General features: G+C 39.1%; 1 protein-coding gene across 5 annotated transcripts in view; it reads right to left on the minus strand.

The window, feature by feature from the left end:
• Positions 1-14,215, minus strand: part of ANKS1B (ankyrin repeat and sterile alpha motif domain containing 1B) — a 1,156,475-nt gene that overhangs the window by 677,453 nt on the left and 464,807 nt on the right. The gene's annotated exons all lie outside the window — the stretch shown is intronic.

Consider the following 14,215-nt stretch of genomic DNA (forward strand, 5'->3'; position numbering starts at 1 on the left):
AAGTGCAATAAACTTTTGGCTTAGTAACACTTTCTCTGCCCTCAAATACTTGCTAATTTTATCACTGAAGTCCACAATTATTTTCCTGCAAAATATTCATGTTACCATTTCTCTTCCAGTTCATCATGTTTTTTGAAAAGCAGACATTACTTAGTCTGTAATCTAAAATAGCTGATGGCATTGAAAATGTGTTTTACAGAGTTTTTTTTACTTAAGGTGTTCAAATTATAACATGCTTTATACTTTCATCCTTGCAATATTTTTATAGGAATGGTTAAGAGGCATAAATATTGTTATATAAGAATAATTTATTTATTATTATGACACATGAACTCAGTAATGCAATTCAAATTAATACCCACATAGGACTCAGTTGCTTTTGAAGTATGAAAGACTGGTGTTCAATGTCAGGCTTGATTTCTCATGAAATGTCTGTCCTTGGGGCTACTGCTGCTGCTAAGTTGCTTCAGTCGTGTCCAACTCTGTGCGACCCCATAGACAGCAGCCCACCAGGCTCCCCCGTCCCTGGGATTCTCCAGGCAAGTACACGCGAGTGGGTTGCCATTTTCTTCTCCAATGCATGAAAGTGAAAAGTGAAAGTGAAGTCACTGAGTCATGTCCAACTCTCAGCGACCCCATGGACTGCAGCCCACCAGGCTCCTCCGTCCATAGGATTTTCCAGGCAAGAGTACTGGAGTGGGGTGCCATTGCCTTCTCCATCCTTGGGGCTACTAAATCTCAATTCACTTTCAATGTTCTTCCTACTAGACTATATAACTGCAATTAAAAACATGTATATGACCCTGGCTCCAATAGAAACACAGGTATGTCATTATCATGGTTTTGTCTCATTGTGTTGTATTTTATTTTTGTTTCACTTTGTATAAAGGCAGCAAACCAAATTTATATGATGTACCCTCTCATAAACATTATAAGGATAAAGCCAACTGATGTGTATGACTCCTTTACTTATAAATGTTTCTGAAATACATGTTTCTGAACCTTGACCACCCAATGTTTTAAACCCACTAGAAGTACAATTTGTTATACAATCAAGCAAGAAAATAAACTGTTTTTCTGCATTAATTTAGTCTACAAGTATTTGCTAACTGTATACTAAATTGTGGATACCTTAGTAAACAGTATGATACGAATAAGATGAGGAAGCCATTGTCCCTCTTCTCTGGGTGATTACAGACTTGAAGTGGGAAGAGGGATGGTGCATGAGGGAATAAATCAGCAATCCAAGGATTATGTGTCATGATGTGATAAGCATCATGAGAAGTGGACACAAGATGTAAAAGGTGAGCCTCTACTTTAGAGACACAATTAGGAAAAGCTTCTACAAGCAGGTAATTGATGGCTGAGTTGAATCCTGTTGAAAGTGAGTGAAAGTGAAAGTTGCTCAGTCGTGTCTGACTCTTTGCAACCCCATGGACTATACAGTCCATGGAATTCTCAGGCCAGAATACTGGAGTGGGTAGCCTTTCCCTTCTCCAGGGGATCTTCCCAACCCAGGGATCAAACCCAGGTCTCCCAAAGTGCGGGCAGATCCTTTACTAGCTGAGCCACCAGGGAAAGAAGAGGTGGTAGGAAAACAAAAGAGGATGGGAAGAGGGAAAGTGCAAACTGCAAAAGGTTCAGTATGGCTATAGAGCAGAATATGTGACGATAGCAAGTGGGTTCAAGCTGTGAGATATTGGATGTCTCAGGCGACAAATCATGAAGGGCTCTAATGCCATATTAAGGAGTTTGGTCTTTCATCTGACTATTTCAAGAAACCACTGGATGATTTCTAAGCAAGAGAGTTTCATAGTTGGGTTTGAATTTCAATAAAATCATTTTAGCAGTTTAAAGAATGAACAGGTAAGGGCAGAATCTGAGGAAGAGAGACTACAAGGATATTATTGAATTGAGCCAAGACATAATGGGGTCCTGAGGTACAGCAGTTGCAGTAGTGTTGGAGATCACAGATGTTTTTAGGGGATACTAAGGAGGTTAGTTCTGTAGATCTTGGCATCTGATTGGATGTGACAGTTGATTCTCAGGGAGGAGTCTAGGGTGACTCATAGGTTTCTTGATTGGGTAGATACCAAAAGATACGGTTTTTGTGGGCAATATAATACACTCCTGTACCAGAATTACACAAGATGTACTCAGCAGTGGCCACAGGACTGGAAAAGTTCAGTTTTCATTCCAATTCCAAAGAAAGAAAGGCAATGCCAAACAATGTTCAAACTACTACACAATTGCACTCATCTCGCACATTAGCAAGTAATGCTCAAAATTCTCCAAGCCAGGCTTCAACAGTACTTGAACCACAAACTTCCAGATGTTCAAGCTGGATTTAGAAAAGGCAGAGGAACCAGAGATCAAATTGCCAACATGTGCTGGATCATCAAAAAAGCAAGAAAGTTCCAGAAAAAAACATCTACTTTTTCTTTATTGACTATGCCAAAGCCTTTGACTGTGTGGATCACAACAAACTGTGGAAAATTCATCAAGAGATGGGAATACCAGACCACCTTACCTGCCTTCTGAGAAATTTTTATGCAGGTCAAGAAGCAACAGTTAGAACTGGACATGGAACAACAGACTGGTTCCAAATAGGGAAAGGAGTACGTCAAGGCTGTATATTGTCACCCTGCTTATTTAACTTTTATGGAGAGTACATCATGAGAAGTGCTGGGCTGGAGAAAGCACAAGTTGGAATCAAGATTGCCAGGAGAAATATCAATAACCTCAGATATGCAGATGGCACCACCTTATGGCAGAAAGTGAAGAACCAAAGAGCCTCTTCACGAAAGTGAAAGAAGAGAGTGAAAAAGTTGGTTTAAAGTTAAACATTCAGAAAACTAAGATCATGGCATCTGGCCCCAGCACTTCATGGCAAATAGATGGGGAAAGAATGGAAACAGTGAGAGACTTTTTCTTAGGCTCCAAACTCACTGAAGATGGTGACTGCAGCCATGAAATTAAAAGATGCTTGCTCCTTGGAAGAAAAGCTATGATTAACCTAGACAACAGATTAAAAAGCGGAGACATTAGTTTACCAACAAAGGTCCATGTAGTCAAAACTATGGTTTTTCCAGTAGTCATGTATGGATGTGAGAGTTGAACTATAAAGAAAGATGAGTGCCAAAGAACTGATGCTTTTGAACTGTGGTATTGGAGAAGACTCTTGAGAGTCCCTTGGACTGCAAGGAGATCCAACCAGTCCATCCTAAAGGAAATCAGTCCTGACCATTCATTGGAAGGACTGATGCTGAAGATTAAACTCCAATACTTTGGCCACCTGATGCAAAGAACTGACTCATTGGAAAAGACCCTGATGCTGGGAGAGATTGAAGGCAGGAGGAGAAGGGGATGACAGAGGATGAGATGGTTGGATGGCATCACCAACACAATGGACATAAGTTTGAGTAGGCTCCTGTAGTTGGTGATGGACAGGGAAGCCTGGCATGCTGCAGTCCATGGGGTTTCAAAGAGTCGGACATGATTGAGCAACTGAACTGAACTGCACTGATGCCCGTATGCTCTTGGGACTCAGTATAGACTTCTTAATCTATATGATTATGCAAATCTACACGATATTTCCCTTTCTTTCTTTCTTTGAGCAGAGTACTGTGATTTCACTGTAGCATAGCTTCAATGTTCAAATAATATATCAAGAGGAAAGGAGAGAGGCTAATGGAAATTCCAAAGGGAATAAATCAGTGATCATCTGATCTCATTCTTATTTGGTTATTCAGAACTATCTCTAGTTATCATGAGTCAGCTTAAGGAACATTGAGGTAGTGAGGAACCATTGCCCGAAGTTCCCTGAGTATCTGAGGTGATGGAAAATGAGAATAGTTATATGTTAGTCATGTTCTAAGAAGGGGATCAGCAAACTATGTCCTGTGGCCCAAATCTGGCCTGTCTGCTGATAATGAAAATATAGTTTTATTGGAATACAACTATGTTCATTCATTCACTATTGTCTACAACTTCTCTCAACACTGCAGTGATAAATTTGAGTAGTTTTAACAGAGGCCATATTATCCACAACACCTAAAACATTTACTGTCGGTTTCTTTAGAGGAATTGTTAGCCAATCCCTGTTTTAAGGGATCATTTTACACATCATTTTAGTGCTCAACAAAACCATAAGCGTAGGTTCTCTTTTACTCCTCAGCCTTATGCGCATTTAGGTTGAGGCCATGTAAATCATTAATTGACTTGTTAGTAGAAGTGAGCCTTCTCCATCCCTCTCTTACTCACCAGATGATGTAGTTTCAAGATGAAGGGAGGTCAGTCAACCCACATCAGGCTTTATGAGAAGCTGAAGTAAACATCCTCTATGTGAAACTACTGAGATCCTGTGTTTGTCTGTGGTGGTCCTAGAACTGCTTACTCTAACTAGCACAGAATGCAGTGGCTCAGGAAGGTTAAATGATCTACTCAAGATTACATAAGCAGTGGGATTTTCCTGGTGGTCCAGTGGTTAAGAATCCTCCTTCCAAGCATGGGAGTCAGGCTGCATACCTGGTCAGGGAACTGGGATGCCACACGCCACAGGGCAACTGAGCCCACAAGCCACAGCTACAGAGCCTGAGCATGCCACAACAACAGATCCTGCATGGCACAACTGAAACCCAACACAGCCAAATACATAAACAAAAATAAGTAAATAAACATTAAAAAGTGAAATAATAGAAATATTTAAAATTTTTATTTATTTAGTTTAAATGGAGAACAATTGCTTTACAATATTGTGATGGTCTTTGCTATATATCAGCATAAGTCAGCCACATTCATACGTGTCCCCTCTGTCCTGAACATGCCCTCCATCTCCCTCTGCACCTCATCCCTCCAGATTACATAAGTAGTTAGCAGGAAGGACTTAGATTAGAAAGAATGTTCATGTATTCAGACCTAGAGACAAACAGATGGTGCCTCATAAACACAAAGGACAGAGGCAGAATTAAAAAGAGATATCTATGGGTGGAAATAATAGCAATGGGAGAAAAAAATAAAGAGATGGTAGAGATATTAAAAATGGAGATAAAAGAGGATGAGTCTGGAATATTTGCTTAAACTTTTAATAGATTATCTTTTTTAAAAAAAAAAAAAAAAAACCTCTTCTGATAGAATCCTGCTAAGCCATTCAGTATAAGAAAAAAAATATTTTTACAAATTCACTGAAATTACAAATGGAATTTGTCAAATTTCAATGTCTAAAATAAGTGGGTCCTCTAAAATATCTCCCCCACCTTGTGGCCAGCATTCATATAGCCCTAGCTTCCAAAGGACTTGCTCCCACACATACTCACTTAACTAGAGTCAGCAAACTATAGATCATGTGCCAAACTCAGGTTTCTGACTATTTGTGTAAAGCTGTGAGATAAGAATATTTTAACATCTTTTAATGGCTGAAAAAAATAGGAAAATAATATTATGACAGTTAAAAATTATATAAACCAAATTGCAATGTTTTTAAATAAAGTTTTATCAGAACATAGTCCATGTTCATTCACTTATAAGTATTTAATTATACATAGGGACTTCCCTGGTGGTCTGGTGGTTGAGAGTCTGCCTGCCAATGGAGGGAACACAGGTTTGATCCCTGGTCCAGGAACTAGGATTTCACCTGATGCAAGGCAACTGCACCCTTCAACCACAACTACTGAAGCCCAAGTGCCTAGAACCTGTGCTCTTCAACAAGAGAATCTACTGCAAGGAGAAGACGGTGCATGTCAACTAGAGAGTGGCCCCCACTCACCAAAACTAGAAAAAGATGATGGGCAGCAATAAAGAACCAGCATGGCCAAATATTAATAATACATGTATTTTTAAAGTATATATTGTCTATGACTGTCTTCAATATATGGTTCAGTTCAGTTCAGTTCAGTCGCTCAGTCATGTCCGACTCCTTGCAACCCCATGAATCGCAGCATGCCAGGTCTCCCTGTCCATCACCAACTCCCGGAGTTCACCCAAACTCATGTCCATCGAGTCAGTGATGCCATCCAGCCATCTCATCATCTGTTGTTCCCTTCTCCTTCTGCCCTCAATCACTCCCAGAATCAGAGTCTTTTCCAATGAGTCAACTCTTCACATGAGGTGGCCAAAGTATTGGAGTTTCAGCTTTAGCATCAGTCCTTCCAAAGAACACCCAAGACTGATCTCCTTTAGGATGGACTGGTTGGGTCTCCTTGCAGTCCACGGGACTCTCAAGAGTCTTCTCCAACACCACAGTTCAAAAGCATCAATTCTTTGGTGCTCAGCTTTTTTCACAGTTCAACTCTCACATCCATACATGGCTAATGGAAAACTCATAGCCTTGACTAGATGGACCTTTTTATCAAAGTAATGTTTCTGCTTTTGAATATGCTGTCTAGGTTGGTCATAACTTTTCTTCCAAGGAGTAAGCATCTTTTAATTTCCTGGCTGCAATCACCATGTGCAGTGATTTTGGAGCCCAAAAAAATAAAGTATGACACTGTTTCCACTGTTTCCCCATCCATTTCCCATGAAGTGATGGGACCAGATGCCATGATCTTGGTTTTCTGAATGTTGAGCTTTAAGCCAACTTTTCGCTCTCCTCTTTCACTTTCATCAAGAGGCTTTTTAGCTCCTCTTCACTTTCTGCCATAAGGGTGATGTCATCTGCATATCTGAGGTGATTGATATTTCTCCCGGCAATCTTGATTCCAGCTTGTGTTTCTTCTAGTCCAGCGTTTCTCATGATGTACTCTGCATAAAAGTTAAATAAGCAGGGTGACAATATACAGCCTTGACATACTCTTTTTCCTATTTGGAATCAGTATGTTGTTCCATGTCCAGTTCTAATTGTTGCTTCCTGATCTGCATACAGGTTTCTCAAGAGGCAGGTCAGGTGGTCTGGTATTCCCATCTCTTTCAGAATTTTCCACAGTTTATTGTGATCCACACAGTCAAAGGCTTTGGCATAGTCAATAAAGCAGAAATAGATGTTTTTCTGGAACTCTCTTGCTTTTTCCATGATCCATGGGATGTTGGTAATTTGATTTCTGGTTCCTCTGCCTTTTCTAAATCCACCTTGAACATCTGGAAGTTCATGGTTCACGTATTGCTGAAGCCTGGCTTGGAGAATTTTGAGCATCACTTTACTAGCGTGTGAGATGACTGCAATTGTGTGGTAGTTTGAGCATTCTTTGGCACTGCCTTTCTTTGGGATTGGAATGAAAATGGACCTTTCCCAGTCCTGTGGCCACTGCTGAGTTTTCCAAATTTGCTGGCATATTGAGTGCAGCACTTTCACAGCATCATCTTCCAGGATCTGAAATAGCTCAACTGGAATGCCATCACCTCCATTAGCTTTGTTAGTAGTGATGCTTTCTAAGGCCCACTTAACTTCACACTCCAGGATGTCTGGCTCTAGGTGAGTGATCACACCATCGTGATTATCTGGGTTGTAAAGATCTTTTTTGTACAGTTCTTCTGTGTATTCTTGTCACCTCTTCTTAATATCTTCTGCTTCTGTTAGATCCAGACCATTTCTGTCCTTTATTGAGCCCATCTTTGCATGAAATGTTCGCTTGGTATCTCTTATTTTCTTGAAGAGATCTCTAGTCTTTCCCATTCTGTTGTTTTCTTCTATTTCTTTGCATTGACTGCTGAGGAAGGCTTTCTTATCTCTCCTTGCTATTCTTTGGAACTCTGCATTCAGATGCTTATATCTTTCCTTTTCTCCTTTGCTTTTCACTTCTCTTCTTTTCACGGCTATTTGTAAGGTCTCCCCAGACAATCATTTTCCTTTTTTTCATTTATTTTCCATGGAGATGGTCTTGATCCCTGTCTCCTGTACAATGTCACCAAACTCCGTCCATAGTTCATCAGGCACTCTATCTATCAGATCTAGTCCCTTAAATCTATTTCTCACTTCTACTGTATAATCATAAGGGATTTGATTTAGGTCATACCTCAATGGTCTAATGGTTTTCCCTACTTTCTTCAATTTAAGTCTGAATTTGGTAATAAGGAGTTCATGATCTGAGCCACAGTCAGCTCCTGGTCTTGTTTTTGCTGACTCTATAGAGCTTCTCCATCTTTGGCTGCAAAGAATATAATCAATCTGATTTCAGTGTTGACCATCTGGTGATGTCCATGTGTAGCGTCTTATCTTGTGTTGTTGGAAGAGGGTGTTTGCTATGACTAGTGTGTTCTCTTGGCAAAACTCTATTAACCTTTGCCCTGCTTCATTCCATACTCCAAGGCCAAATTTGCCTGTTACTCCAGGTGTTTCTTGACTTCCTACTTTTGCATTCCAGTCCCCTATAATGAAAAGGACAACTTTTGGGGATGTTAGTTCTAAAAGGTCTTGTAGGTCTTCATAGAACCGTTCAACTTCAGCTTCTTCAGTGTTACTGGCTGGGGCATAGACTTGGATTACTGTGATATTGAATGGTTTGCCTCGGAAACGAAGAAAGATCATTCTGTCGTTTTTGTGATTGCATCCAAGTACTACATTTCGGACTCTTTTGTTGACCATGATGGCTACTCTATTTCTTCTAATGGATTCCTGCCCGCAGTAGTAGATATAATGGTCATCTGAGTTAAATTCACCCATTCCAGTCCATTTGAGTTCACTGATTCCTAGAATGTCGACGTTCACTCTTGCCATCTCCTGATATGGTAGCAGAGTTAAATAGTTGCAACAGAGACCATAAGACTCACAAAGGCTAAACTATTTTACTCTCTGATCCTACACCAGAGAATAAGTTGGTGATCCCTGCTATGCACTGATTAGGGAATATTTTTGAGGACCTGAAACTAAGTAGACACATGAATGATTGTGAGTCAAGGCCAGTTAAATGGAGTTGCTGGACCCAGTCCAAAATGGAAATGTGGGGCTCTTTTTTCCAAAAGCAGGGGAAAAGTTTTCCCTTTATTCTATAGTCTTTCTCTAGCTCTGTCATAGTAGCTTTATTTGCCACATACTGTCACACTCCCTTGGACACAGAGACACTTACAGGATGAGAGCAGACCTTCACAGGCATCCAGGGGTTTTTCCCTGAAACTCACTACATATACTCAAACTTGACCATCCCCACACTCAGGGTCTCAGTGTTGTGTGAGAAATTGGTGGGCTGGCTGTGAGCACTGGGTTTGGGGGATCAGGTGTTACTTAGTAATGTGGGGGGAGATGGCAGGTGGTGGGACCACAGATGAGCCAAGGCTCCAAGCCCCAGCACATACTCCATTATCCCACTGACTTCACTTACAAAATACAAATACAGAGATAAGAATTAAGACTTTTAGACAGCTATGCAAGAGTACTAAAATCCAAACATGGGGTTTTTTTTAGCATGAAGCCTATTGGCACTGCACTGGTCCCACATCAATGAAGCCAGTGGCATCTTAATTATTACCACAAATGGACTAATGTGCGAATTTACTGCTGTCACTTACAGGATAGCATGCATCCCCTACTCTTATTTTGGATTCTCTTCATCAATCAGAATCAAGTTTGTAAGAATATGTCTATGCTGTACAGAGATATAAATGAAATGCAACATTCTGATGCAATGCATGCTAAGTTGCTTCAGTCATATCCAACTCTTTCCAACACCATAGGCTATAGCCCACCAGGCTCCTCTGTCAATGGGATTCTCCAGGCAAAGATAGTGGAGTGGGTTGCCATTTCCTCCTCCAGGGAATCTTCCCAATCCAGGGAATTTAATGGCATTACCGTAAACCATATAGATATGACTCACATATGAATAAAATAAAATCCAAATTCCTAACTAGGATGAGATTTAGGTAATGTTTACATTTTAAATTTTCTCTAGATTGGAATCTAAGTTTCAAATATCCACTTCTGTTTCCTCCTCTGTTATTTTCAAATTATTTAACCTAATGGACAGTTTTTTTTTTTTAATCTACTTACATTTGAATTTAAGTGGACTTTAAATCATTTTAATTCACTTAATTTAATTATAAAGGGACCTCATCAAACTCCTAATAAAATGTCAAATAGGACTAAATGGATATATTGGTGTCAGCAAAAAGAAAAAGTGGTGCTAACAAAAGTCAATAATGACATTAAATTATCCAAGCAAAACTGAGGTTCAAAATGAGTTCCCAGAGAAGATGGATGAATGTCAGAAAAATAATGAGTGGCATTAGCAGAAATGGGCTTCCCTGTGGGCTCACATGGCAAAAAATCCACCTACAACGCAGGAGATGAGGGTTTGATCCTTGGGTTGGTAAGATCTCCTGGAGAAAGGAGTGGCTACCCACTCCAATATTCTTACCTGGATAATTCCATGGATAGAGGAGCCTGTGGACTACAGTCCATAGGGTGGCAAACAGTTGGACATGACTGAATGACACTTTCACTTTCATCAGTAGAAATATCTGGAGATGATAGACTTCCTAGACACTGGCCCATTGATAACTTATATCAACACAAAGCAATATACTATCAATCAGTGGCAAAAAATTAGATGCTTTCTTGTACTTTTTAAAATGGGGATGAGGTGGGGTGGTAAAAATTGGAAGCTAGACCAGTGGTATTTTCTTTTAGGATTTTAATCAACCTGAAATATTTTGTGTAAATGGTATATGGTGGGAATTTTAATTCTAAGTAATTTTTTCACCAATGATAGCCTACTGTCCCAATACCATCATTTTTTTCTTTACTGATTTAAAAAGCCACCTTTATCATGTACTACATTTCTAAATATAGACTAGGTTTTCATTTTTGTTCTCTACTGTATTCCTATTGATCTTTTCCTGTGCTAATACTACCCTTTCTTAATTACTGTTGTGGCTTCTCCTCCTACTTCTAGAGTTCATAATAAATCTCTACAATCTTTCTTGTTTTATACTCTGAAATATTCTACTATTTGATGTTCTATAATTTATTCAAAAAATTCTACCATCAGCCATGTGTCAGGCACTGTTCTAGACTTTGAAGAATACATTAGTGAACAAATAAGGCATGAAACATTTACGCATATTAAAACTTTAGAGGTGATGATCCTATATTTAATTTTCAATAATTTTTTTGTTTTTTAAGAAAAAAATGATTTCCCTTAAAAAAAATAGCCTGTTCTTTTCTGAATTCAATAACCTCCCAAATCATTCTGAGGAAACCAATTCCAATTTTGTCTGCCATTAATTTTTGTTTTCTGAAAGGTCATTTACTCTATTCATTGATCTTGGTTCCTTTCTTTTTAGTTGCTAATTTTCCTCAAATGTTTGGCATTCTTGGTAAACCATTTCTGATTACGTAGGATACTGCTTCATTTCTCTTTCCTGCTCCAGTTCTCACAGGAGGGGCTTTAGCTGACTTCACCTTACTGAGACAGTTATTACCATGTGGCAGGAAAATACAGTCAACTGCTTCATGTTGAGATCATGCTGCTGAGGTGTTTTATTTTTTAAATCCAACACCATTTATTTTTATCTTCCAAAAGTTCCCAAATGCGTCTAATAGCATCACTCCCTGCTTTTCATCACTGCTGTACTGTGCTCAGTCGTGTCCAACTCTTTGCTACTCCATGGCCTGTAGCCAGCCAGGCTCCTCTGTCCATGGGATTCTCCAGGCAAGAATGCTGCAGTGGATTGCCATTTCCTACTCCAGGGGATCTTCCTGACCCAGAGACTGAACCTTAGTCTCTTGGGTCTCCTGCATTGACAGATGGATTTTTTACCACTGTGCTATGGATTCATTTTTATTTTTATATTTATTTTACCGTTTTAATTGCTGTAAGGAAGGAGAAGATGCAAATACTTGTGCTCAGTTATGTATGCTGCTGCTGCTGCTAAGTCGCTTCAGTCGTGTCTGACTCTGTGTGACCCCATAGACTGCAGCCCACCAGGCTCCCCCTGTCCCTGGGATTCTCCAGGCAAGAACACTGGAGTGGGTTGCCATTTCCTTCTCCAATGCATGAACGTGAAAAGTGAAAGTGAAGTCGCTCAGTCATGTCCAACTTGTAGCAACCCCATGGACTGTAGCCTACTAGGCTCCCCTGTCCATGGAATTTTCCAGGCAAGAGTGCTGGAATGGGTTGCCATTGCCTTCTCTGTCAGTTATGTATATTGAGTTAGAATTCTCATATTTCTGTCCATCACTTTTAAAACAGTATAAAGAAGGGATATGAGAGAGTGTAGACAACACTACAGTATAGAGTGCTGCTAAGTCACTTCAGTCGTGTCTGACTCTGTGCGACCCCATAGACGGTAGCCCACCAGGCTCCCCTGTCCCTGGGATTCTCCAGGCAAGAACACTGGAGTGCGTTGCCATTTCCTTCTCCAAAGCATGAAAGTGAAAAGTGAAAGTGAAGTCGCTCAGTCATGTCCGACTCTTCGCAACCCCATGGACTGCAGCCTACCAGGCTCCTCTGCCCATGGGATTTTCCAGGCAGGAGTACTGGAGTAGGGTGCCATTGCCTTCTCCGACAGTATAGAGTAGATATTATTAAACTTATTATTACATGTCATGCAAATTGGAAGCAGTTTATATTTTCTTTCTTTGTAGTTAAAGAAAAAAACTATAAAATGTCCAATTTTTATCATTAATACAACAGTTAATAACGATTAAGACTTTTTTCTAAAGATACAGATCTTATCTTCAGGCAAGCAAAATAGTATTCCTCTCCTCTATGGATAGATCATGGCTGAAGAGGGAAAAAAAGGTACCACCATGAAGAGGAAGTTGAAGTCGATGTGAGTAAATATTGAGTGCCTAAAAAGAGTAGACATTCTTCCAGGAGCTTGAGATTTTTATCTTATTTAAACATAAAAGGTTAGTATTAAAAGTAACTAGTACTCTTTCCATTTTACAATGAACTTGAGATTTAAAGACAGCCTCACAGTTTGAAAGTAGGAGAGCTAAAACTAAAACATAGATCTATGGAATTTCAAATTGATTGCATTTATCCCCCAGGACATCACACTAAAGGTTAAAAAAAGAAGTAAACGTAAAGTTACAAGCAGAGACAAGAGCCTCATAGTTCTTGAGTTCCTCACTTCACATCAATGAGCGATTTTCCTACTCTTCAGTTTAATTACAGCATCGATTTTTTTAAAAACCATTGTTTTAAAAGGTGTTGACAAAAGCACAAGTGTGTGGGAAAAGGAACAAACAGAATCTAAATCAGTTATGTATTAACTCTTAGAGGCATAAGGTGTTTTATTGAAGGGCAGAATTTTTTAAAATATTCATATTTCCTGCTTTTATATCTGCAATTAATATAATTTTTGTGTGGAGATATTTGGTTATGGATAACATGTATATTCACCTTCCAATAAAAGAGAAAATGGTAAAACTGTTGGTGTATTCCTAGTATTTATCATATATAATCATGACAGTAAAGCTTTATAAGTAGTCTATAATACATATTTCTTCATATGAGTTAATTTCCTCATACAAGGTATTCAAACTTTAATTGGAAAGACTCCACAGCCATGAAAGGGTAATAAAATTGTGATTTTATTCTAATTTTCTTTTATGAAATTGTTAAGTAGCTCTGGGCTCAGTGCAGACAGTGAAGAACTTTCGAGCCTTTAACCTCTAAACTATGTGGTTTATTTTTATAGAAGATTCTCCCAGCATTAAAATAGTCATGACAATCTTGCAAAAAATATTTTTGAATTAGGCACACCAAATATCTATGCATTAATATTTCAAAGATGCTGAAATCAAATTCAAATGTGTCCAAGATTAAAAATAAAGCCAGCTTTATTTCCCAATTTAGTTTCTTTAAAAAAATAATTTTAAATGACTTGTTTCAGTCCAAGAACAGCAGGAAGTTTAATTACGCAATGGATTATAAATGATGTGTCCTGAGCAGCCAAAACGGGAAGCTCATAACACTGTATGAGCAAATGAAAAATTTTTTACAAATAAAGGTCCATGTTGTTTTAATTTTTAAAGCTCAATTTTTTAAACTAATTGTTTGGAGATAATTGTAGAGTCACATGCAGTTGTAAGAAATAATACAGAGAAACCCCTATGACCTTTTCCTGGTTTTCCCCAAATATATTTAACATCTTGCAAAGCTATAGTGTGTGTGTTGCTCAGTCGAGTCTGACTCTTGTTACCCCCTGGGCCACAGCCGGTCAGGCTCATCTACCCATGATTTCTCAGACAAGAATACTGGAGCGGGTTGCTATTTCCTTCTCCAGTTGTGATTGATATACAGCACTTTATAAGTTTAATGTATACAGCATAATGATTTAA

Source organism: Ovis aries, chromosome 3, assembly GCF_016772045.2.
Source record: "Ovis aries strain OAR_USU_Benz2616 breed Rambouillet chromosome 3, ARS-UI_Ramb_v3.0, whole genome shotgun sequence".
Lineage (NCBI taxonomy): Eukaryota > Metazoa > Chordata > Mammalia > Artiodactyla > Bovidae > Ovis > Ovis aries.